The sequence below is a fragment of the Lissotriton vulgaris genome, chromosome 1_1, assembly GCF_964263255.1.
Source record: "Lissotriton vulgaris chromosome 1_1, aLisVul1.2, whole genome shotgun sequence".
Lineage (NCBI taxonomy): Eukaryota > Metazoa > Chordata > Amphibia > Caudata > Salamandridae > Lissotriton > Lissotriton vulgaris.
This window is the reverse complement of record NC_141685.1, coordinates 1,991,682,734-1,991,705,785: the sequence shown is the minus strand read 5'-3', so window position 1 is coordinate 1,991,705,785 and position 23,052 is coordinate 1,991,682,734.

Sequence of the window (23,052 nt, the reverse complement as noted above, 5' to 3'; positions counted from 1 at the left end):
TCCCATGAGGCACAGGGTCAAGACTGATTTGCATATAGCCATGTCTGAACTGGGGTGGCGTGGTAAACAAAATAACGATGGATTATACCCAGATCTGTGACTGGGGTTGAATGTTTTGCTAATGTGCAACATTCCGTCCATCCCCTTGTGTGTTTTGCTGTTCGCCCTATGTGAGAAGGGTATGCCCAGACATGGGTCCCGTGCTCACTACGCCACTGGAGTCAAGCTATCCTGGCTGATGACGGTTGAAAGCCAGAAACTAGTCCTAGGATGCTTGATTCCGGTCCAGGGGAGACATGGCTTGGCAGTTCGGCCTGGACTGTTCCAATGAGGCACAGGGTCAAGACTGATTTGCATATAGCCATGTCTGAACTGGGGTGGCGTGGTGAGCAAAATAAACATGGATTATACCCAGATCTGTGACTGGGGTTGAATGTTTTGCCAATGTGCAACATTCCGTCCATCACCTTGTGTGTTTTGCTGTTCGCCCAATGTGAGAAGGGTATGCCCAGACGTGGGTCCCGTGCTCACTACGCCACTGGAGTCAAGCTATCCTGGCTGATGACGGCTGATAGCCAGAAACCGGTCCTAACATGCTTGATTCCGGTCCAGGGAAGACATGGCTTGGCAGCTCGGGCTGGACTGTTCCCATGAGGCACAGGGTCAAGACTGATTTGCATATGGCATGTCTGAACTGGGGTGGCGTGGTGAGCAAAATAACAATGGATTATACCCAGATCTGTGACTGGGGTGAATGTTTTGCCAATGTGCAACATTCTGTCCATCACCTTGTGTGTTTTGCGGTTCGCCCTATGTGGGAAGGGTATGTCCAGACATGGGTCCCGTGCTCACTACGCCACTGGAGTCAAGCTATCTTGGCTGATGACAGTTGATAGCCAGAAACCAGTCCTAGGATGCTTGATTCCGGTCCAGGGAAGACATGGCTTGGCAGTTCGGGCTGGACTGTTCCCATGAAGCACAGGGTCAGGACTGATTTGCATATGGCCATGTCTGAACTGGTGTGGCGTGGTGAGCAAAATAACGATGGATATACCTAGGTCTGTGACTGGGGGTGAATGTTTTGCAAATCTGCAACATTCCGTCCATCACCTTGTGTGTTTTGCTGTACGCCCTATGTGGGAAAGGTATGCCCAGACATGGGTCCCGTGCTCACTACGCCACTGGAGTCAAGCTTTCCTGACTGATGATGGCTGATAGCCAGAACCTGGTCCTAGGATGCTTGATTCCGGTCCAGGGAAGACATGGCTTGGCAGTTCAAGCTGGACTGTTCCCATGAGGCACAGGGTCAAGACTGATTTGCATATGGCCATGTCTGAACTGGGGTGGCGTGGTGAACAAAATAATGATGGAGTATACCCAGATCTTTGATTGGGGGTGAATGTTTTGCCAATGTGCAACATTCCATCCATCACCTTGTGTGCTTTGCTGTTCGCCCTATGTGGAAAGGGTATGCCCAGACGTGGGTCCCGTGCTCTCTACGCCACTGGAGTCAAGCTATCCTGGCTGATAACGGCTGTTAGCCAGAAACCGGTCCCAGGATGCTTGATTCCGGTCCAGGGAAGACATGGCTTGGCAGTTCGGGCTGGACTGTTCCCATGAGGCACAGGGTCAAGACTGATTTGCATATGGCCATGTCTGAACTGGGGTGGTGTGGTCAGCAAACTAACGATGGATTATACCCAAATCAGTGACTGAGGGTGAATGTTTTGCCAATGTCCAACATTCCGTCTATCACCTTCTGTGTGTTGAAGCTCTACAGCAAGCCCTTGGAGATACTTAGAATGCAAAAAGAACAGTCCAATCCTTTCCTTGCCCAAAACAGAAGCAGCAACTTCAGGTCAACCCAGCAAAGCACAGAGCAAAATGGTAGTCTCGCCTCACAGCTCTTGCAGCCCTTCTTTGCAGGTTCCTTAGATCAGCAGTAATCTAATTCTCTGGGTTTAAGGGCCACTAGTCATACCCTATTTTTTTTTGTTCTCTTTGTGGCAAGGGTCTCTAAGCCCAGTCCAAACCAGTTCTGTCTTCTCTAGTGCATCATCACTACAGGTGTAAGTGAAACTCCTCCCACCACTCTAAATGCAGCCAAGGTCTATTCAACTCAGCTCTCAGTCACCCACGAAAGGCATGACACACCTCAACTCCCCATATGGCTATCTACAGTGAAGGCACATCCTCAGCCCGTGTCACTCCAAAACCAGAGTAAATACACAAAACAGGAGAGGCACACAGAATGGTTAAACAAGAAAATGCCTAACTTTTAAAAGTGGCATTTTCAAACACACAATATAAAAATCATCTCCCTTTAAAAAGATGTGTTATTAAATTCTGAGTTCAGAGAGCCTAAACTCAATTTCTCCATTTTCCCCAATCGAGTTATACTTGTAAAATGCAACAAAGTAACTCCCATGTTTGTCTATGGGACAGATAGCCTTTCAATGGTGAAAAAGTATTTCACTATTAGGACATGTCACCCACACCGGTACATCTCCTACCTTTCAAATACACTGCACCCTGCCCATGGGGGTACCTTGGGCTGACCTGAGTGGTGCCTTAGATTTAGGAGGTGGGAAGGTTAGGGCCTGGAAAGTGGGTGCACGTGCCTGGTCGACATGGCAGTTTAAAAAACTGCACACACAGACACTGCCGAGGCAGGTCTGAGATACATTTACAGGCTTCTTGTGTGGGTGGCACCATCAGCGCTGCAGGCCAACTAGCAGCATTTGATTTACAGGCCCTGGGCACACACAGTGCACTGTACTAGGGTCTTAGTAGTAAATCAAACAAGCCAATGCTGGAAACATCAATCCATAAATACAATTTACCCAGAGAGCATATGCATTTTGGCACTGAATAGCAGTGGTAAAGTGCTAGAGTCCTAAAGCCAACACAAAACAAGGTCAAAAACAGGAGGCCTAAAAGCAAAAAACTCTGGGTAAACCCACTGAAAACGGCAAGTCTAACAGTTAGGATTAACATTTTTAAGAAACACAATAATAAAGGAAAGGAATTCAGTGAATACCTTATGGTCTGTCCACATTGCAACTGATTTGTTTGGCCAAACGGGGATTTATTTTTGATATTAGGTTTTCCTTTGCTATCATTCACTTGGGAAAAAGAAATAGAAAAGTTTTCCTTATGTTTTGTTTGGTGCACCCCATAACTTTTATAGAAATATGCTAATTTACCCCCTTAGTTTAGATAATGAGATCACTACTCAAATTACTTTGAGGTGTAAAAGAAGCCTGATCTCAATCAGTGTGTCCGATAACCCCTGCATTAAGAGCTCAGCCTTTCCCTCAATCAGGTTAAGGTACAAAGTTGACATTCACTTCTGGATAATCTGAATGCCATAGCAGATGAGAATATGCCCTTGAGGAACCCCATAGGACAACGGCTACTTGAAGACAACATATTTCAAGACATCCTTCTGTGACAAACCTTGTAGAAAAACTGTGTCCACAGCAAACACAATCAATGCACATAATGAACCATAGCGCTAGACTTGGATAGCACCTTGGCGACTTACCATCAGGTGTGCCTGCGAGGTGGCATTCTTTAGACGCTGGTGCCTCTCTTCACATAATTCCGGCTGAGCTTTTCTTCCCTGCCTTCCCCTGGCCCCCCTCCCTCCCCTTCCCTTCACCCCCCCTGCTGCGCACTTAGCAGATCTTGTAGTTTGATCCTCGCTGTCGATGTAGCACCGTGCGTGCCTGTTCCCCCCGCTTGCCCCGGGAGTATCACACATACGCATGCACTCACTGTTGGACACCGCCCAGTCTCTCGTTTCCGCAATCTTCAGATTGTTCTTTACACTTGTTAGTTTTGATATAAAGCTTTGGATATATGTTGCATTGCTAATGTGCCCAACTTACCTTGATTTACTGCCATAGCATAACCTGTGCTCCGAACTGAACAAATCTCTGATGTGATATTGGGCATCATCGCTTGATGTATCATCACCACTGCTGATCAATGTTATCTCTTTGATATGTCTGTAAATAATGACATCGGCACACTGTTTTAACTAAGTTGCTTTTAAATTGAGCCTTACGGTCGAACTCTTTCATGTGTATGAACAACCGAAGCGGCCTGTGACAAATCTTCCGTACTACGGCATAACTAATCATTTTTTCATATGTGTAATCTTGTAAAATGACAGAAAAATGATAATAAATAATAAACATATTCAAACAAAAAAAATAAAAAATCAATGCACATAATGATGTATAAGATAGAAATAGCCATGCACTTGAGGCCATGCAATGTTGCAAGCATTTCCTGAAGAGCAGGCTGAAGTGGTATTTGTTTGACTAGGCAAAGGTAAACATTGAAGACGGATGCCAAAACTGTATTCTGAGCTTTCAGGAATGCTTTCTTGAGTCTAACAATTTTGTAATGCTTTTGTCAGGATGTCCTACTGTGTGTGCTGTTGGTGGCATTGGGAAAGTGAAGATTGGTGTGACCAGGTAGCTACATCTCAAATATGTATATGGGCCATTAATAAGGTCCGTGACTGGTTCCTAACACATGCAAAAACGACAGTTGATGGACAGAATGCAGAACAATGTCATACATTCACCCCAGTACAGAGATCTGGGCCCAAATCCATCGTTTTTTTGCACTCCACACCACCACAGTTCAGACATGGCCATATGCAAATCAGTCTAACCCTGTGCCTCATGGGAACAGTCCAGCCCGAACTGCCAAGCCATGCCTTCCCTGGACCGGAAACAAGCTTCCGAGGACCGGTTTCTGGCATTCCAGCCGTCTTCAGCCCGGGGTGCTTGAATCCAGTGGTGTGGAGTGCATGGGACGCACGTCTGAGCATACCCATCCCACTCGGGGTGACAAATGCAAAAAACCACAGTTGATGGACAGAATGCAGAACAATGTCATACATTCATCCCAGTACAGAGATCTGGGCCCAAATCCATCATTTTTTTCCACTCCACACGATTTAGGATTTAGGTCCAGATTTCTGTACTGGGGTGAATGTATGACATTGTTCTGCATTCTGTCCATCAACTGTGTTTTTTGCATTTGTCATCCCGAGTGGGATGGGTATGCTCAGGCATGAGCCCCATGCTCTCCACACCACTGGGTTCAAGCAAGCCGGGCTGAAGACGGCTTGAATGCCAGAAACCGGTCCCCAGAAGCTTGTTTCCGGTCCAGGGAAGGCATGGCTTGGCAGTTCGAGCTGGACTGTTCCCATGAGGCACAGGGTCAGACTGATTTGCATATGGCCATGTCTGAACTGGGGTGGTGTGGAGTGCAAAAAAACAATGGATTTAGACCCAGATCTCTGTACTGGGCTGAATGTATGACATTGTTCTGCATTCAGTCCATCAACTGTGGTTTTTGCATTTGTCACCCTCAGTGGGATGGGTATGCTCAGACGTGAGTCCCATGCTCTCCACACCACTGGATTCAAGCAAGCCGGGCTGAAGACGGCTGGAATGCCAGAAACTGGTCCTCGGAAGCTTGTTTCCGGTCCAGGGAAGGCATGGCTTGGCAGTTCCGGCTGGACTGTTCCCATGAGGCACAGGGTCACACTGATTTGCATATGGCCATGTCTGAACTGGGGTGGTGTGGAGTGCAAAAAAACTATGGATTTAGGCCCAGATCTCTGTACTGGGGTGAATTTATGACATTGTTCTGCATTCTGTCCATCAACTGTGGTTTTTGCATTTGTCACCCCGAGTGGGAGGGGTATGCTCAGACGTGAGTCGCATGCTCTCCACACCTCTGGATTCAAGCAAGCCGGGCTGAAGACGGCTGGAATGCCAGAAACCGGTCCTCGAAAGCTTGTTTCCGGTCCAGGGGAGGCATGGCTTGGCAGTTCGGGCTGGACTGTTCCCTTGAGGCACAGGGTCAGACTGATTTGCATATGGCCATGTCAGAACTGGGGTGGTGTGGAGTGCAAAAAAAAACGATGGATTTAGGCACAGATCTCTGTACTGGGCTGAATGTATGACATTGTTCTGCATTCTGTCCATCAACTGTAGTTTTTGCATTTGTCACCCGAGTGGGATGGGTATGCTCAGACGTGCGTCCCATGCTCTCCACACCACTGGATTCCAGCAAGCCGGGCTGAAGATGGCTGGAATGCCACAAACCGGTCCTCGAAAGCTTGTTTCCGGTCCAGGAAAGGCATGGCTTAGCAGTTCGGGCTGGACTGTTCCCATGAGGCACAGGGTCAGACTGATTTGCATATGGCCATATCTGAACTGGGGTGGTTGGAGTGCAAAAAAACGATGGATTTAGGCCCAGATCTCTGTACTGGGGTGAATGTATGACATTGTTTTGCATTCTGTCCATCAACTGTGGTTTTTGCATTTGTCACCCAGAGTAGGATGGGTATGCTCAGACGTGAGTCCCGTGCGCTCTACACCACTGGATTCAAGCAAGCCGGGCTGAAGACGGCTGGAATGCCAGAAACCGGTCCTTGGAAGCTTGTTTCCGGTCCAGGGAAGGCATGGCTTGGCAGTTCGGGCTGGACTGTTCCCATAAGGGACAGGGTCAGACTTATTTGCTTATGGCCATGTCTGAACTGGGGTGGTGTGGAGTGCAAAAAAATGATGGATTTAGGCCCAGATCTCTGTACTGGGGTGAATGTATGACATTGTTCTGCATTCTGTCCATCAACTGTGGTTTTTGCATTTGTCACCCCGAGTGGGATGGGTATGCTCAGACGTGAGTCCCATGCTCTCCACACCACTGGATTCAAGCAAGCCGGGCTGAAGACGGCTGGAATGCCAGAAACCGGTCCTCGGAAGCTTGTTTCCGGTCCAGGGAAGGCATGGCTTGGCAGTTCGGGCTGGACTGTTCCCATGAGGCACAGGGTCAGACTGATTTGCATATGGCCATGTCTGAACTGGGGTGGTGTGGAGTGCAAAAAAACGATGAATTTAGGCCCAGATCTCTGTACTGGGGTGAATGTATGACATTGTTATGCAAACTCTGGCTCAGCAAATATCCAGGAAGCAGAATGGGTAACCTACTTAACAAATCATTTTCAGGCACAAGACCACCATGACTGCACTAGACCACCTAGGGCATGCGGGTTTGGAGCTGATGTATCACTGAATACCTCCCTCGATACAACTCGGGGGCTCACTCCTGCACTTGTACTAACCGAGGAACGAGTTGTCAAAGCAGTGATAAAAGGGAGACAAGATGGAGCACCAGGCCTGAATGGCCTGCCACAAAAGTTATTCAAATCGGACATCCCTTTCTGGTCCACGGTGTTACTAAATCTCTTTAATCACACCTTGAGGACATCGACAATCCCGGACTCATCGCGGGGCGATTCATCCCATTCACAAATCTGGATCATGAGCCATGCCGAATAACTACAGATTAATCGCCCTACTGGACATAGAGGCGAAACATTTTGCAGGACTTATTCTGGAGGATTTAGGGCAATGGGCAAAGGACAACGATCTGATTCCTCTGAATCAAACAGGGTTTGTTGCCAATTCAGGAACTACGACAAATTTATTGGCAGTTTCCACTATAATCGACAAAGCTTTATCAACATGCAGGATGGTCTTTTGCTGCTTTGTTGATTTCAAAGCAGCGTTTGATAGAGTGCCTAGGGTGGTCTCTGGAAAAAACTGACACAGTGGGGTATTCCAAACAAAATACTGAACCCAATCATTGAACTCTACTCTGACACATGGGTTCGAGTGAAGTTAGGGTCCGGTTCGCATCTCTCGCGAAAAATCATGACCTCACGCGGGTGTCAAGTAGGGATGCGTGCTGGCCCCCCTTCTCTTTAACCTATTTATAGCCGACCTGTCAAGCACTCTAGACAAGGTAAATAGTCATCCACCCAAAATAGGAAGTGCGGCATTATGCAACCTCTTATATGCCGATGACCTGGCCCTGTTTAGCCTCACTAGAGTAGGGTTACAAAGGCTCCTTGATGCACTATCGCAATACACATTTGGCAATCAACTAGAAATAATATGGAGAAAACCCTGATAGTCCCATTTGGTAAGAAACGCTACAGTGGCGGTGGTTGGTCAATCAATAAAACAAGTCTTTTGATTCACCAATCATACAAATATTTAGGCGTCCACTTGGACTCAAGGGGCTACTTCGCAAAGCAGTGTGATCGCAGCTAAAACTACGGCCCTAGTGGTATCCTTGGCCAAACTATCAAAGAAACTTTCAGGTCCAACCCTTGCCCCTTTATTAGAAGTCCTTAGAGCAAAGATCGGGCCAACACTCTCATATGGCATAGAGATCTTTAAAGGCAAAATGAATACTGCCCTAAATAAACACACAACTAAAATCTATAGAAAGGCACTTCATTTGCCGAGCACCGCTTCCCCGGCCCAGATTAGATTAGAGCTGGGATTAACCAACGATGAAGCCTCTAATGTTGGTACCTGTTAGACGGACCGGGAGGGTCGGCCGAGAATAAGGGTAGAGGTCTCCGGGGAGAGCCGTCTCCAGCGATCGTACAGACAAGTAACTTCCCCCCCACAGATGTACACCACACACGGATAAGGTTTAACGTTCTTTATAAGCAATTCTCTAAGTACGGTGGAATGGTACAAGGAGGTCTGGACTCAGGGGTCCCCTCGGTTCTAGTCTCTTGGTTGGGAAAGGGGGTAGCGGGACAGTCTTGTTACCACTCGGGTAGATATGGTGATAGATTGATAGCTCACAATCCTCGAGCTCGGCGTTCTAGATGATCGGGTCGCGGCGGAGCCAGCAGGTCCCGAGATGATTGAAGGTAGCGACGGTCCGCGGCGGAGCCAGCAGGTCCCGATGAAGGTGGTAGTTACAAACGGTCCGCGGCCACGCCAGCAGGTCCCGACGACGATGAAGGTTTCAGAAGGGTTGCGGCAGCGCCAGCAGGCAGGACGATAGTTCGCAAGGCAGGGCTACGGCAGCGCCAGTAGTCCGTCAAGGATGAGTTCTTCACTGCGTCTCTCGACTCCAGGATACAACTGCCTTCCTGCTCTGGAGCTGCCCCAGTTATAGGTCTGGCGCCCTTTGATGTCCGGGCCCTCGCACTTGGAGGTCGGGAGGTCCGGGATGAGGGAGTCCAGACACCCAGCAGGGGGGTGGAGCCAGCGCCTGGGGGAGCTGGGGGCGATCGGCACCTGGCAGGGGAGAGCCATCGACACCTCTTCCTCCCATTGACCTGCCAAGTAGTCCGCTCACCTCCTGGGTGGATGGTGGTGCCGGGATGTCGGGGCCTGGCCAGGCCCAGGGTTAGGGTCAATCGAAGGCCACGCGGCCTCGTGGTGCTGTGTCCAAGATGGCGCCCAGGCCGGGCGCGGGGGCCGGTAGTGATTCGGGCCCATGATGTGGAGAGGCCATGGGGCAGGGGACCCATATGAGACGGGAAACGGGTGGTTGTTGCATGTAACACCTGGAGAGCCAGGCTCGGGCCTGGTCGTGCGGGGAGGGAGCAAGCCTGTCGTGTGGCCTGTCCAACATGCATCCCCCCCAGCTGAAGGCGGGGAGAGTCACCCATCCTCTTGGGGACTCTCCTCGTCGAGGCGGAAGAAGCGGGACAGGCCATCTGCGTTGGCGTGGTCTTGCCCAGGTCGATGTTCCACAGTGAAGTCCATCCCCTGCAGGGAGATGGACCAACGCAATAGTTTCGGGTTTTACCCCCGCATCTGCATTAGCCACTGCAGGGGCCGATGATCGGTCTGTACCCGGAAGTGGGTACCGAAGAGATAAGGTCGGAGCTTTTTGAGGGCCCACACCACTGCGAAGGCCTCCCTCTCGATAGTGCTCCAGCGTTGCTCTCGGGCCAGGAGACGTCTGCTGATGAAAGCCACTGGTTGGTCAAGTCCTTCGGGGTTCAGCTGGGAAAGGACTGCCCCAATGCCATGGTCGGAGGCATCCGTTTGGACGATAAATTCCCGACTGTAGTCGGGGGCCTGGAGCACAGGGGCGGAGCACATGGCGTCCTTCAGCTTCTCGAAGGCCGCTTGACAGTCTGGGGTCCAGTTGACCTTCTTCGGTTGGTTTTTGGATGTTAGTTCCGTGAGGGGCCCCACAATGCTGCCATAGTCCCTCACGAACCGCCGGTAGTAGCCTGTGAGTCCCAAGAAGGCGCGGACCTCGGTCTGGGTGATGGGGGGCTGCCAAGACTGGATGGCAGCGATCTTGAGTTGCAGCGGGGCCACCAGGCCACTTCCCACCTGGTGCCCGAGATAGGTCACGGACCCCTGGCCAATTTGGCATTTGCTGGCCTTGATCGTGAGGCCGGCTCGTTGGAGGGCCTGCAGAACCTCTCGGAGGTGGTGGAGGTGGTCGGACCAGTGGTGGCTGTACACAGCGATATCGTCCAAGTAGGCGGCGCTGAATTCTTCGAGTCCCGCCAGGACCTGGTTTACTAGCCGCTGAAATGTTGCTGGAGCATTCTTCATGCCGAATGGCATGACCTTGAAGTGGTAGTGGCCATCAGGGTTGGAGAAGGCAGATCGTTCTTGGGCCCGGGGTGTGAGACCGATCTGCCAGTAGCCCGCTGTCAGGTCGAAGATGCTAAGGTAGCGGGCAGCTCCCATGCGGTCGATCAGTTCATCTGCTCGGGGGATGGGATGTGCGTCGGTTCTGGTGACCGCATTCAAGCCCCGGTAGTCGACGCAGAACCAGAGCTCAGGAGTGGAGCCGGGGGCGGCCGCTTTGGGGACCAGGACCACTGGGCTGGCCCAGGGGCTGTCTGAGGGCTCGATGACCCCGAGCGTGAGCATCTTGGACACCTCCTCTTGGATGCAGGCCCGTACCCAATCTGGTACGCGGTAGGGCCGATGTCGGATAGGGGGACTGTCTCCAGTGTCCACGTCGTGTAAGCACCAGGGGGTGACCCCTGGGGTGAGGGAGAACAGGGTGGCGAACTGCAGTAGGAGGTCTCGGCAGTCTTGGCGCTGTTCCCGGGTGAGGGCCTCCGAGAGTCGGACCCCGTCCACGGAGCCGTCCTTCTCCCGAGTCCGTAGGAGGTCAGGTAGTGGTTCGGAGTCCTCCTCGGCTCCGTTGTCTGTTGCCATTAGGAGGCTGAGCTCCGAGCGCACAAAGTGGGGTTTTAGTCTATTGGCGTGGAGGACCCGGAGGGGTTTCCGTGAAGATTCCATATCGGTGAGATAGGTGACAGGGCTCTTGCGCTCGACCACTTTGAAGGGCCCTGTCCACTTGTCTTGCAAGGCGCATGGTTCGGTGGGAGACATCACCCATACTTGTTGGCCGGGGTCAAATTCGATGGAGGAGGCATTTTGATCGTACCACCTTTTCATGTCTTCCTGACTGGCCTCCAAGTTTGCTTTTGCCAGTTCTCTGAACCGTCTGGTCTGGTTGCGTAGGGTCAGGAGGTACTTGAAAACATCTGGAGGGTTCTTCAGGGGGGGCATTTCCCAACCTTCTTTGACTAGGCTGAGCGGCCCTCGCACAGGGTGTCCATATAAGAGTTCGAACGGGCTGAAGCCAAGGGACTTCTGGGGGACTTCTCGATAGGCAAAGAGGAGGCACGGCAGTAGCACATCCCACTGGCGACGGAGGGGCTCTTCCAACCCCCCAATCATCCCTTTGAGCGTGCGGTTGAACCGCTCAACTAGTCCGTTTCCTTGAGGGTGATAGGGGGTCGTGAATCGGTAGGTGACCCCACACTGTTGCCAGAGGGACTTCATGTATTTTGAAATAAAGTTTGTGCTTCGGTCGCTGACGACTTCTCGGGGGAAGCCCACCCGGGAGAAGATCCCCATCAAGGCCCGGCCGACTACCGGGGCTGTCACAGTTCGCAAGGGAACAGCCTCGGGGTAGCGGGTGGCGTGGTCCACCAGTACCAGGATGAACCGATGTCCTTGGGCTTTACGGGGGTCCAGGGGCCCCACAATGTCTATCCCCACCCTCTCGAACGGGGTGGTGACCACTGGGAAAGGTTGCAGAGGGGCTTTAAGCTTGCGGCCGCTCTTCCCGCTGGCCTGGCACGTGGGGCAAGACCGACAGTGCTGGAGTACGTCGTTCCTCATCTTGGGCCAGTAAAAGTGGGTCACTAGGCGACTGTAGGTTTTGTCCTGACCTAGGTGACCAGCCAGGGGGACATCGTGGGCCAGGTTTAGCAAGAAGTCTCTGAAGCGGAGGGGCACCACTAGCACTCGACTGGCCCCTAACTCTGCGATTCTCTGTTCGCTGTACAACAGGTCATTGTCCCAATAGACCCAATGGGTTCCGGAGGTATCCCCTGCGCTCTGGGCGAGGGCTTGTTGGCGGAGTCCCTCGAGGGAGGGACAGGTCTTCTGTTCGTGGCGAAACTGTTCCTGGGTAGGCCCCCCCTCCTGCCGCCACTGAGCCAGGTCGGAAAGATCCTGAGGCTGAGCGAGCCCCTCGGGAGTTTGCTCTGGGGGGACGGCACGGTCGGTGTCTTCAACTGGAGCGACCGGGGGAGGAGGTGCCGGCCATTCCGGTTCTGTTGGTCGGGGGACGGCGCGGGCAGCCATGGACCGGGTGGTTACGCACGCCCAGTCCGGGAGGCCCAACATCCCCAGGTGCTCTCTTCTCTCTACGGCGGCCCACGGGGAACTCTCCAGATCATTTCCCAGGACACAGTCTACGGGGGCATCATCTCGGACCGTCACCTTCAACATGCCGGAGACTCCTCCCCACTCGAAGGGGACGCAGGCCATCCGACATAGACTCTCCGAATTGTCGGCTGAACGTACAGGGCAGAGAACGTTCGCAGGATCTGTTCTGGGGTCACCAGGTGGCAGCGGACGGCTGTTACACTGGCCCCGGTGTCACGTAGGGCTTCGGCCCTGTGTCCATTAATGTTCACCCACTGACTGTACTTCCGGGTGTTGGCGGGTAGGGGGGCCCGTGGGACCATGTCTTTTCCCCCTAGGCACGCTAGAACCATGGCAGCTGGTTCCCATTCTTGGTGTTCTTGCTCACATTCCTCGTGTTCCTCGGAGATTTGTTCTTCCCCCAGGGCGGCGGCGGCCATCTGGCGGGGTCTCGGAGTCTGGCTCTGTGGACAATTTGGGTCACTTGCGTAGTGGCCGACTCGCTGGCATCGGTGACACGTGACGTTGGCTCTGTACCCCGGGCGCGCTGGGGTGTGGCCCCGGTTGGCCGGGGGTGTGGTGCTGGCAGCGGGAGCGGCTGGGGCGTTGTCTCTTCCTCGTCCCTGGCCCCCTCCTCCTCCTCGGGGACGGTGCTGACCTTGGTTGTTCCGGTTCTGTTCATGTGACCCATTTCGGCCCACTCGGGTGATTTCCCACCGGTCAGCCTCAGCGGCGAGCTGCCCTGGATCCGTTCATTTACTGTCGAGGAGGTGCTGCCTGAGCTCGACGAAGCAGTTGTTAGATAGATGCTCCCATACCATGAGATTGAAGAGTTGCTCGTAGGTCGTTACATTGCTTCCCTTGATCCAACCCTCGAAGGCTCGGCTGAAATAGTTCACATACTCCACCCAAGTTGTACCCGGGATCCGGGTGCAGTCTCGGAACCTCTGGCGGTACATCTCGGGTGTGAGCCCATAGCGGGTGAGGAGGGTAGCTTTCATGTGGTCATAGGAGGTCATCTGATGGTCTGGGAGCTGTAACGGCATCGCGGCCCTCATTGACGAACCTCCCCCATAGGCCGGCTCCCCAATTGCTTCGATCGATCCGGTGGGAGGTCATAGCTATTTCGTAGGCTTTGAACCATTGCTGTATGTCGTCATCTCGGAAATATTTTCGAACGACATCCTTGGGGATGTGTATTTTCTTTTCTGTTGCTCCCGGGGTGCGTGGTTGCTCGGGCACCCCTAATTCTTTGCTCTGCTTACGTAAGTCTATCTCTGCTAGTTTGCGCTCGTGTTCTTACGCCAGTCTCTTCTCTTCGAGCTCTTTTTGTCTCTGTTTCTCTTCCCGCTCTTCTCGGAGCCGCAGATGTTCTAGGTTCAGTTTTTGTTCGGCTAGTTTGAGTTCGCCATCCATTTTGAGCCGGACCATTTCTAGTTCATGTAGTCTGCTTCTTTCTTGCTCTTGGATCTCATCTTGCGAGAGGCCCGTTCTTCGCTCCTCGGGAGTCGTGGTGTTTTTCTCTGCTGCTGTGACATTTTGGTCCGGGGGTCTGACGCCCCCGGTTTCCGCCCATGACTCAAGGGCGTGCTTGAAATCATCTTTAGTACTCAGACCGGTGGTAGCGATACCTAGTTCAATGCAGAATTGTTTCAACTCACGATGGCTATATTCTTCCAATTTCTCCATCTGGAATTTCTCGGTGGATCCGCTCTCTTTGGTTGTCATTGTGGTTTCGTCGTGGGGTGAGCTACTCTCTGTACGATTACGCGTTGATTCGGATCCCGCTGCTGCCACCAATGTTAGACGGACCGGGAGGGGCGGCCGAGAATAAGGGGAGAGGTCTCCGGGGAGAGCCGTCTCCAGCGATCGTACAGACAAGTAACTTCCCCCCCACAGATGTACACCACACACGGATAAGGTTTAACGTTCTTTATAAGCAATTCTCTAAGTACGGTGGAATGGTACAAGGAGGTCTGGACTCAGGGGTCCCCTCGGTTCTAGTCTCTTGGTTGGGAAAGGGGGTAGCGGGACAGTCTTGTTACCACTCGGGTAGATATGGTGATAGATTGATAGCTCACAATCCTCGAGCTCGGCGATCTAGATGATCGGGCCGCGGCGGAGCCAGCAGGTCCCGAGATGATTGAAGGTAGCGACGGTCCGCGGCGGAGCCAGCAGGTCCCGATGAAGGTGGTAGTTACAAACGGTCCGCGGCCACGCCAGCAGGTCCCGACGACGATGAAGGTTTCAGAAGGGTTGCGGCAGCGCCAGCAGGCAGGACGATAGTTCGCAAGGCAGGGCTATGGCAGCGCCAGTAGTCCGTCAAGGATGAGTTCTTCACTGCGTCTCTCGACTCCAGGATACAACTGCCTTCCTGCTCTGGAGCTGCCCCAGTTATAGGTCTGGCGCCCTTTGATGTCCGGGCCCTCGCACTTGGAGGTCGGGAGGTCCGGGATGAGGGAGTCCAGACACCCAGCAGGGGGGTGGAGCCAGCGCCTGGGGGAGCAGGGGGCGATCGGCACCTGGCGGGGGAGAGCCATCGACACCTCTTCCTCCCATTGACCTGCCAAGTAGTCCGCTCACCTCCTGGGTGGATGGTGGTGCCGGGATGTCGGGCCCTGGCCAGGCCCAGGGTTAGGGTCGATCGGAGGCCACGCGGCCTCGTGGTGCTGTGTCCAAGATGGCGCCCAGGCCGGGCGCGGGGGCCGGTAGTGATTCGGGCCCATGATGTGGAGAGGCCATGGGGCAGGGGACCCATATGAGACGGGAAACGGGTGGTTGTTGCATGTAACACCTGGAGAGCCAGGCTCGGGCCTGGTCGTGCGGGGAGGGAGCAAGCCTGTCGTGTGGCCTGTCCAACAGTACCTATCTTAAGCTCTGTCATAAATGAAGACAGGCCAAACCAGGTACACTAGAATCTCTAATCTGGAAAGAAATCAATGAGCCTAATCCAGTGGGAACATGCGGCCGCCTTCTGAATGACTATATCCATCAATTGTCAGCTGCCGACCTTTGGGCTCTTAACCCCAGTCAGACTGTTTTAAAAAATAGAATCAAAAAATGTGTAAGACTGAAATATCTGGCTACAGATAAAGCTCTTGTCACAAAACGTAGTCATTCCTGTGCAGTAGTCAATTCCTACAAACGATTAACCCCTGCTGCCTACCTCTTCACGACATTTTCACTTCACCTAAAGCGCTGTCTGATTGCCCTAAGAATGGGAGATTGGCGCTTTCTTCAAAATCTACCCACCTGGCGCCGTAAGGAGGAGGACACAACATGTAGAGGATGCGGGTTAGCAACAGAAACAATCTTGCATGTGCTCTGCATCTGTCCCTCATGTAATTCTCAACGCAGGTGTCTGCTCAAGTCAGAATGGAACAGGCTGGGAGTTCGGCCCTTAAGGCATGCCATTATTGCTGCTTTGTCTCTAGATAATATTGTTTTAAATATAAATTTGGCCAAATTTATTCAGCAAGCGTACCGCAACCTAGATAAAATGGACACTGCTGAGGCCTCACTGCTCATTGTCAAGACTGAACATGTATTTTAATAGAACTTGTAAAGACCGTGAGGGCTAATCTACAAATTGAAATGTTTTAACTAGCATGCTTACGGTCATATTTTATTTTTCTACTCTTTTAATCATTTTTTATTCATAAAACTGTACACAATGTGATTTGTGCAATCTTTTAAAGATGTGTTTTAAATCTAAATAAAGGAATTATTACTGCTACTACTGCTTGTTCTGCATTCTGTCCATCAACTGTGGTTTTTGCATGGTTCCTAACACAGGCATGTGAGGCATGCTGTCTAGTAACAAAACTATTTGCAATCAGAATATTTGTGTGTGTGCTTGGTGGTGGCATTACAGCCCACTGGAAGAGATATAATTAGGTCCGAGAGATGTAAAACTTTATTGAGGGAAATAAGCACAAGGAAAAAATCGGTCTGGATGGTAACCTTCTCAGGTTCTTGGAAACAGGATAAAGATGAAGAGCATGATGATGAGTGAGACCCAGAGAGAAACTCTGATCCAACCAGAAACCAGGTTGAGAGCCCAGGAATATGGCCAAGTCAACGGCTCACTGAGCATTGGCCTCCATGGCCTGCCTAGAGCCTTCTGACCTGCTTTGCAGGTACATTTCCTAGAAAGTGACAAACATGACGTTGAGTAGCTGGTAGACTGAAGCTCGACCAAGCCTACAATCTATCAGCAACAGCCAACCAAATAAGCATGGTGTTAGGACAGTGCATGTTAAAGTGTTTTTACAGCTAAGAAAACTCTGCAATACAATACAATGGACTGAATATGCTACTAATTGGAGATACATAAAACCCCTTGCCTCTTTCGGTATTGAAATAGAGATTTAATTGACAAATCTGTTTAAAGGATTTACAAAATATTCATATAACAAACTGGGGGTGTGTGTTTATTACTTCAGCAACAATTGTAGACATCTAAAACATTCTTTTTTGTTTAATCTAAGACATGTCATAAGGCTTAATGAGCCATTGGAATTCAATTCAATGGATCACCTACAGCCGGCTATACCGTAGCGTGTGACAACAGAATAATGCCTTTGGGTTGCGACCTGATATTTTTACGACCACTCAGAATCCTAGGAGGGTGTAGCTGGAAAGAGCACATCGTTTTCAGTGCCAATGCCATTCAGTGCTACAGAAACAGCTGTGAACCTAAATTACTCACTTCTTACCAATGGAAATCTGAAACATTCAATGGCAAGTTCTTACTACCTTGAGGGAAGCCAATGCTTTTTTGTAAGCCGTTCTCATTTTCTAACAGTTGCTAACTCCAGTTTTTAGTTTAAACCATAAGTAAGTATTTTCATTAAAGAGGAAATTCTAGTATATAGATTACTTCAATTCAAATGGTCATTTGATGCTACAAAGTCTCCCCTCACCGGTGTTCTTCGTCAAATCAAAAATATTGGAATCTTATCAGCTTTTTTTGTTGTTTCAAGAATCCAGTATTTAATATCTTCAGTTATTTTTTTGGTTTATTTCTGATGGAAGAATCAACACAAAGATTCATAACAGAAGCCATTGCATCATATAGTCAGCTACATAGTAGGATGTGAACAATATATCAAAATAAAGAGAAATAAAAAGTCTTAATGAATAAGTCACCAACAAGGCAATAGAGGTATGATGTTAAAATAGGAAAAAAAAGTAAGCTAGGAGAAAAAAAGAGAAGGAAAAAGAAAACAGTTGAAAGAAAAATGTAAGAAGGATAACAAGTACATGTTAAGACTAAATCATAATATTGTAAGAGATGATTACAAAATATCTTAACAATTACATTGGTTTTCATACTGATTGTTTTGCCAATGTTGCCCTTATTTTTTTAACAAATAAACCAAGGTGTTCTATGTGTTTTTTTTATTAAAGGTAATAACTTGGTAAACACTTTAAATAGGGGACCGGGACACCCACCATTTTTCATCAGATATCCCACATTCACCAAACTCTACATGACTCCCAATGTCTGCTGTTACCCTTGACCACTTCATAGTTTCTGAAACTAGACCACACACTACAAATTGCATACTTATATTTCAGACAGACTGTTCTATCTGGTGCTGCAGGGTCAGATACTTGAACTAAATATCAAGCCATTTGGATCAATCCCATATTCTGGCTTTCCTTGATCTTGATCATAGCTGTTTTTTATAAAACATTTTATAGGTTTTTGAAATGTTTACAACAAAATACAAGGTGTTAACAATACAAAATAGGGGCTACCTTCCCAGATTCCCTTGCAGCTCTCTCCCTCGACAACCCCCCCCTACCGCCCGGATGTTACATAGGAGGTTGCTCGTTGATTGTGCATTGTATTCCTGAGCCTATATAAATTTGAGCTTCATTATCTATGTGCTGGGTGTTAGAGTCACCTTTGGTGATGATGTCTCCCCTGTAGTATGCCCATGTGCCCCATATAGTCACATGTAGCTTCACAAAGCTTTGCTTTTGTTTTTACTGCTATAATGTCCATAAATTGTCTTAAATATGTGTAGTCCTCTCATTTTACATCAACGTTAATGTTGACCACCTCCATATCAATAATAACTTTATTTAAACAAGCATTTGCAATGCAATAGGTCTCACATTTGTGAGAGTTTGAGCTATTGGCATTGTAAATGATAATGCTTTTTATTTATGAGTTTTGAAAACCTGCAAGTGGTCCATAAACATGCACTTTGTACTTATAGTCCTTGTTTCCGAGAAGCAAGTCTAGCAGTAAAAGAGACGCAATTGCTGCCAGCTTTGCTTCTAGTAAGCAACAACTATAAGTACAAAGTGCGTGTTTAAGCACCTCTTGCAGGTTTTCAAAACACATAAATAAAAGGCACTGTCATTTACAATGCCAGTAGCTCAAACGTTTGCAAATGCAAGACCTATTGCATTGCAAATGCTTGTTGAGCTCTGAGACGGAGGCAGCAACAGCCATAGGAAGGTAGGGACCATGGCGGCAGTGGCGGATCCTCTATGGGGGCGTTTGGGCGCCGCCCCCCTGCTTTCTCGCCGTGCGAGAAGGCAGAAACAAATGGTAGTTATTACGATAATAACTACCATTTTTTCTGCCTTCTCGCACGGCGAGAAGGCAGAAGTTCCTGGTTGAGTGAGTGGGCGCGTTACTCAAGGGCAGGGGGGAGTGGCTTTCCCACTGTTGTTCATACTGACTGCTTGGGCAACCTGAGGCCGCCAAGACAGTATTAACAACAGTGGGCAAGCCACTCTCCCCTGCCCTCGAGTAACACCTCCCACTCTCCCTGTTCTCTCTGTATGCTGCAGCATACAGAGAGAAATGACGCAGGTGGGGCAGCCGGCCGCACCAATCACAGCGCTGGCTGCGGTGGAGGGGAGGGAGGCTGCCTGAAGCCTTCCTGATGACGAGCTCAGCCCAGAGGAATTCAAATGCAGCGATGGCGGGAGTGGGAAGTCTGGAGTCTTAGTCAGGACTTAAGAAAAGCGGAAAGCCAAGGTAAGTTATTTATCCCACCTCCCTCCCATCCACTCCGCTGCAACAACCCCATTTCCACCCACCTCCCCTCCCCCATGCCCGTAATGCCGGCTGCGACTGCCTGACCATCTGTTGGCTGAAACTGACCCGTTCTGTTTTCTTTATTACAAAAGCCAGTAACGTGATTCATATTCGTGTTCAGTAAGGTGCAGCGAGATGTATTAAAGTTGTCAGTAAGGTTGCTTCTGAGGAGTTAAATATGGTACACTAAACCAGCCTATCTTCTAATTTTAAGACTTGAGTAAAGGCCGTAAAAGATTGGACAGTGCACGGCTGCGCAATTGCCTGATAAAAAAATCTCTACTTTTAAAAAAAGATAGCGGTATTTTAGAATAAAATAAATATTATTACGGCTTTACTCAAATCTTAACAATTAGAAGATAGGCTGGTTTAGTGTATAACGTACCATATCTAACTCCTCAGAAGCAACAACTCTACTGACAACTTTAATACATCTTGCTGCACCTTACTGAACACGAATATGAATCACGTTACTGGCTTTTGTAATCAAGAAAACAAAACGGGTCAGTTTCAAACAACAGATGGTCAGGCAGTCGCGGCCGGCATTACGGGCGGGGTGGAACGAGGGGGGGGTGGAAATGGGGTTGTTGCGGCGAAGTGGATGGGGGGGAGGTGGGATAAATAACTTACCTTGGCTTCCCGCTTTTCTTAAGTCTGACTGAGACTCCAGACTTCCGACTCATTCCGTCGTTGCATTTGAATTCCTCTGGGCTGAGCTCGTCATCAGGAAGGCTGCAGGCAGCCTCCCTCCCCTCCACCGCAGCCAGCGCTGTGATTGGCGCGGCCGGCTGCCCCACCCGCGTCATTTCTCTCTGTATGCTGCAGCATACAGAGAGAACAGGGAGAGTGGGAGGTGTTACTCGAGGGCAGGGGGGAGTGGCTTGCCCACTGTTGTTAATACGGTCTATTTGGGCGGACTCAGGCTGCCCAAGCAGTCAGTCTGAACAACAGTGGGAAAGCCACTCCCCCCTGCCTTTGAGTAACGCCGCCCACTCTCTCAACCAGGAACTTCTGCCTTCTCGCCGTGTGAGAAGGCAGAAACAAATGGTAGTTATTATGGTAATAACTACCATTTGTTTCTGCCTTCTTGCACGGCGAGAAAGCAGGGGGCGGTGCCCAAACGCCCACATAGAGGAGCCGCCACTCCTCGCTTGTCTGGAGCACACAAAACCATGAAATTTATGTAGGAGATCTCCAAAGTGGAAACAAGCAGCACCTTCAGATCACTGCAGTGTTTCTGTACATCATTTACAATTAAAGCGCTGTGAATAGGCAAACCACTTGGTAAATCAAGCGAAATAGTTAACCAGTTATTGATCATTGATTAACTGGGTTAATCTTGTGACACAACAAAATCATCCCATTTACTCGCTAAACTGTTTTTTTCTTTTAGGGCAGGGTAGGGGCTCATTTAAGAGCAGTTATCTCCGGGGACCAGCAGCCGACCCTCCTGGGAACACCCACTGTGCATTTGAAAGGGCAGAGGCAGTTTCATAATTGTAAGGGTGCAGTTGCTCATCACGTAGAAACCAGGCGTATGGCAAATGGGAGGCAGTGATTCCCGACTCACTATAAAATACACCAGGACAGAAAAATAGACCTTTTGGAGTATTCAGGGCTTTTCTTTGGACGAGGTGCAAGATCACTCACTGCACCTTACTACATAACATAAAATTTAAGCTATCGCCCCACACTGTGAAGAAAAAAACACGACAAAATAAAAATTGCGCGGCTGCCATCATTGAAGTGCAAGCACGCCCTGCACTGCAAACAAAAATAAAGAAAAAGAGTTCTTACAAACAGGAGATGAAGAAGGGAAGCATAATTATACTGTCCTTTACCGGTGCTCCTGAGCAGTGAAACAAAGTGAGGTATCAGGCAGAAGAACGAGACTGAAGGCAGCAAAGAAGAGCGACGCTGGACTGCACCAATGGTAAGAAGGAGGCGGGAATACAATCAATTTATAGATTACAACAGGTCTTGCAGACAGCGCATGCTGTCAAGGCTCGACCTAAAAATGAGGTTGGTGTTCATTTTCTAGAAAATTATATATTATGTTAGTCCTCCAACCATGGTCTCAGTTACAAACATAAAAACCTTTATTACAATCTAAGAAATATAAAATTCATGCAACAAACTATAGGCAGGTCGTTCTATACATACATAATTTACTCTTAGTGGTTGCATCAAACCTGTGGAGTGGTGAGATTCTGTGAGTTCTATTCGGTGGGGGATAACATGTCTTAGCTGTTGCTAGTTCTCCTGGCAGCTGGATGTCAGTGGGAATATCTGGAACTTAAACAAACACCTTTTCTCAACTGTGGTCATCATGGTCTGCCTCCTTATTATTTGCAACTGAGCTTACAGTAGCAATTAGTCCCAATCAGTCTCTGCTTCCTCATTAATAAATATATTATTTGTGTATAATCTGTTATACTGCATTGCTGTAATACCAGTGGTCGAGATACCTCTCTACTAGGATGTTGGTGAGCTTTATGAATATTTTGACGAATCATTTTGATCGGATTTGTTCACGACCCCATTCTATGTGGATGATATGGCAGATGTGAGTGTGTCTTTGATCGCAATCTTTGTTTGGGCTGCAGACATGCATATAAATTGACCCTTTTGTTTCACGCATGGATTGTTTCTTCATGAAGTATGCAACCATTTTGCTGCAGTGCTGCCAGCTTGGATTAAGATGCAGTTTTTTTGAGTACACATCAGCCTCTAAGTCACGTTCACTATATTATTTCTCTGCAATGTTGTGAATTTTGTTCTAGAACATGGGAAGAGTGGGCTATATTCAGACGCTGTCAGACATATAAGGAAGTTCTCCTGAACGGTGCAGAGAGATGTCAGGCAGTCTGACAGTTTAAGTTGCTTGTTGACTCGTGATGGTTTTTGTGTACGTTGTAGCTGTGTGAAGGAGAAGATTTGTGTCATGAGGCCACACATCTTCTCCTTCACACAACTACAGGCATCCTATGCTGGATCTTTGTGTGTGTTTATCGTGTCAGCGCGTGCAACCTTGGAGTGGTGAGACCCCTCGTATCGCTTGTCAGTAGGAGATTCTACAACCGGAGCGCGCACTCCTTTGGTGGGCTTTCCGTTACTCTTCAGTGCGCACGCTCCATGTTCTTTGGGGAACAATTCAAAATTTGCGAACATACGTGACAAGAATTTTCAATTCTATTAAGGACAAGGAGGCGAGGATTATGCTTTCTCATTTCTTTATTAGAAATGCTGAGCAGCCAATTACAAACAGTATGTAAAAACAAAAACTACAGTACCCATGAACACTTGGGTATCACATGACAGATCATAGATTCATCAGTATAAAATGACACATAGAGAATACCAAATCCTCTTTCTTTGATGACTAAAACAGTTCAAAAGGAAAAACAGCAGTCCAATATGAAGAACATCAAGAAAGTA